The sequence below is a fragment of the Sinocyclocheilus grahami genome, unplaced genomic scaffold (assembly GCF_001515645.1).
Source record: "Sinocyclocheilus grahami isolate Dianchi unplaced genomic scaffold, SAMN03320097.WGS_v1.1 scaffold243.1, whole genome shotgun sequence".
In the NCBI taxonomy this organism is placed as follows: Eukaryota; Metazoa; Chordata; class Actinopteri; order Cypriniformes; family Cyprinidae; genus Sinocyclocheilus; species Sinocyclocheilus grahami.
This window is the reverse complement of record NW_015505422.1, coordinates 778,219-781,562: the sequence shown is the minus strand read 5'-3', so window position 1 is coordinate 781,562 and position 3,344 is coordinate 778,219. Positions and strand designations below refer to the sequence as shown.

Sequence of the window (3,344 nt, the reverse complement as noted above, 5' to 3'; positions counted from 1 at the left end):
CATTGCTGCGGATGAAAGACGAGAAGCTTCTGTTCTGTGTGTGTGTGTGTGTTGCGTGTGTGTGTGTGACGTAAGCAGCGCGCGACCGCTTGAATTAATGCAGAGAAGGCTGTAACTCGAGTCCGCCTCTTCGTTGTTAAACTGCAGTAAGTGTAACTTCAAGTTAACATCTGAGATCTTACAAAAAGGTAGAAGTTGAGCGTGTTCCTCAATCTTTTAATGCCTTGTTTTTTAGCTGAATTGATTTCATTGGGGTTTCCAGGTTTTTTCAATCGCTATTCTCCCTGAATCTCAGTCACCGTTAGCTGAACGGAGCTTAACTGCAGTAGTTAAAAGGGAAATAAATCGGTGATAAAGAATAGTTTTGAGCGTGTTCCTCAATCTTCTTATCAAAGCCTTATTATTCATAGTTTGATTTCAATGCGTGTCCCATTGTTATGCCATGCTATTCGATTCCCTGAGTTAAACATTACGAGATAATGCTTGCCTGCCTGTGTCTGTTCACAAAGTAAATTTTATTTCGCTTAACACTGCGTGTAAGTGAATATTAACTTTGCACCAACAGCGAAGAAAACCTGTTGTTTACTCGTCCACAGAAACTGGCACGGAGATTTAAAGATCTGCTGAGATCGTTATCACTGTTTCCCCTAACTGCAGCACGAAGCTGCTGTTTGAATAAAGTTAAATTTAACTCCGAACGAACCAAGAGTTTAAGCGCCACATCGCAAAACCAACCAAAAGTGGTGTTGTTATTTGTACAGTGTTGAAATGCGCCAACATTTTGTGTAATATGCTTAACTGTACTTGCAATGCAACTATTCACACGCTTAGCCACTAGAGCTTGATTTGGTTGCCATAGTTACGATCCTGACAAGGAAGTCTTAACCTACTGCCGAAGCAACTCTGAACTGCGCACGCGCAGCACAGCAATGATATTGTAAACAAACCCCACGGGTGGCTAAGCTAACGAAACAGTTGTTTACATTGAAGTCTATGCTAAAGCCTTTAGCCTCAAAGGTTAGCAGTTAGCATTAACATCCAGTGGTTGAATGCAATGTCTGTTTGGGCAACGATAAAGTGATTTAACCCTTTAAACATCTAAACTAATACACCTGTTGGTCTCTTTCTCTCTCTTATTCCTCCCTTTTCTCACTTCTTACCACTTTATCTTATTTTACTAGAAAGGGAAATACTGACTCACAATTATTAATTGTACCAAATTCAAATTTAATTAAAATATTAAATTTATTTGGAATCATTCAAATTTCCCCCCTCAGATCATTTCATATGATAATTTTTTCTAGTATTCCCTCTTATGCCTAATCATCTTGGGTACGAATAAGCCTTGAACTCATCCGTAAAACAGTGATTCTGTCCTAATTCCCTTACATATTAATGGTGGAGTTCCCTTTAAAATCTTAAATGATTCCCTTTGAGCTAAATTGACCTGTTTCCCTTACATTGCTTATTTCCAACTCAGGAACGCTCAGTCTAAATCCACACTGGACCCTCTCTTCATCAACAACTCTAACCACCCGTTACACATTTTTGGTTCCAAAAACACTTAAAGCTGATCCTCGCTCAATGAGGCTTACTCGCAGAAAAAATTTCCAGCCACGCATTTCGCATCGGGGCAGCAACTACAGCAGCTCAAAAAGGCCTCTCACAGAATCAGATACAAGCCCTCGGTCGACTGTCATTAGATGCTTTTAAAAGCTACATCAGGTATAATAATAATCTCCACATAAAGGAAGCCCATATAGCCCTGATCAGTTTTTAAAAAAAATAATAATTACGTTGTTTTTAAATCACCTCCTTTACTCGGGTAATCGGAGGCTCTCCTTTCCAGTGCAGTAATTCACAGCTTCTTTTGGTCGCAGTAAGAGCCCTTCAGCCGTCGTTTCGAATCGGACCATTTGGTCCAGTGCAGCAGGGCAGTGGCTCCCTTCGGTCGCAGTGTGAGTCCTCCGTCTGTTGTTCTGAGTTACACTGCGTACTCGGCGGCAGACGGGGCTCTCCCTCCCAGTGCAGCAGAGCCTCAGGCCCCCTTCGGTCGCAGTGAGAGCACTCCATCCAAGGCATCAAACCACGCCTCATATTCAGCCACAAAGGGGGATTCTCCCTTCCGGTGCAGCTCCCTTCGGACACAGCGAGAGTCCCTCCATCAGTCATGTCTCCTTGCTTATTCAGCATCGGACTGGGCTCCCCCTTCCAGTGCAGCAGAGCCACAGCTATGTAGGGATTTCTATGATTTACGGACACTACTATTATGCCCCTATCAGCCATCATGAGGTTTGCTAATCACCCAGCACATGATTCCAATATTCTGGGTCGACTTCCTGCCGGTCGTGTCGTCATCTACTCAGACGAGTGATTAAAGACTGATTCAATCAAGAGACAACAAAGCTTTCTTTGTATCAAGGACTGAAAAGGTTCGTTCACAACATATAGAAACCATGATGTCTTGTGACCACCAATGGATGTAACTATTATATGCCAAACAGGAAAAGGACAGTAAATTAACTAGTGCCCTCAGGCCCGCACCACGGGATCTAGACGTGACTAACACATGACTCTCATCACATCTGCTTCCTGAAACCCCAACGGACCCGCGTCCTTATGTTACAAAAAAAGAAACCGAACCTTGCATGATGGTCTTGCAAACTCAGGCTTTTAGCAGGACTGCTGAAGCCTCTTCCTTAACCCAGCAACCAACCAACCCAATGAGGGCTTCCCCAAAAGGGATGCCATTCTGACGTCATCGCAGTAACCAATCTCCGAAGGGAATTCCCAGAAACTACGTCAGCCAGACGCCTGACCAGCAACCAATCAAAAGCCGGGAAGCCCAGCAACGGGAAAACAACTCCGCTTTTCAGCTGTCATCCAAAGCAAAACGCAAGTAAACAAACAAAGCTCCTATCTGCTGAAATCGGTGTTGAACTGGTGAATTGCGTTAAGCAGCAAACTTAAGACAAACCTCTGCTTTGTGAATTCTCTCAGGTGAATTTAAACCACTCCTGGAAACGAGTGTTAGAACTTTGAAAACTACGTGCGATTCCGTTAACTCATTCCTTCAATTTTCTGAGCTGTATATATATGTGTGTGTGTGTGTGTGTGTGTGTATGTGTGTTTTAGCCTAGTTTTAATGTAATCTAGAATAGCCAATAAAATTCATGTTTCATTTATAAAGAATCATTGTTTTGGTGTCATATAATTTTAAGGTTAAAACCTTTGCCAAAGATTACGTTACCTCTCTAAGAGCTTACAAATTATTATAATCGTATTGACCAATTGTCAAGGAAAATACAAAGATTCAAGTTGTTAAAATATACTAAGAATCACCG

General features: G+C 42.2%; 1 long non-coding RNA gene across 1 annotated transcript in view; it reads right to left on the bottom strand.

Moving 5' to 3' along the window:
- LOC107598052 (uncharacterized) overlaps positions 1-2,651 on the bottom strand; it is a 4,757-nt gene extending 2,106 nt beyond the window's left edge. Inside the window, exon 1 of the long non-coding RNA XR_001610515.1 lies at positions 2,584-2,651. This is a non-coding gene — a long non-coding RNA (uncharacterized lncRNA). The remainder of the gene's footprint in view (positions 1-2,583) is intronic.
- Positions 2,652-3,344: the final 693 nt, after the last annotated feature.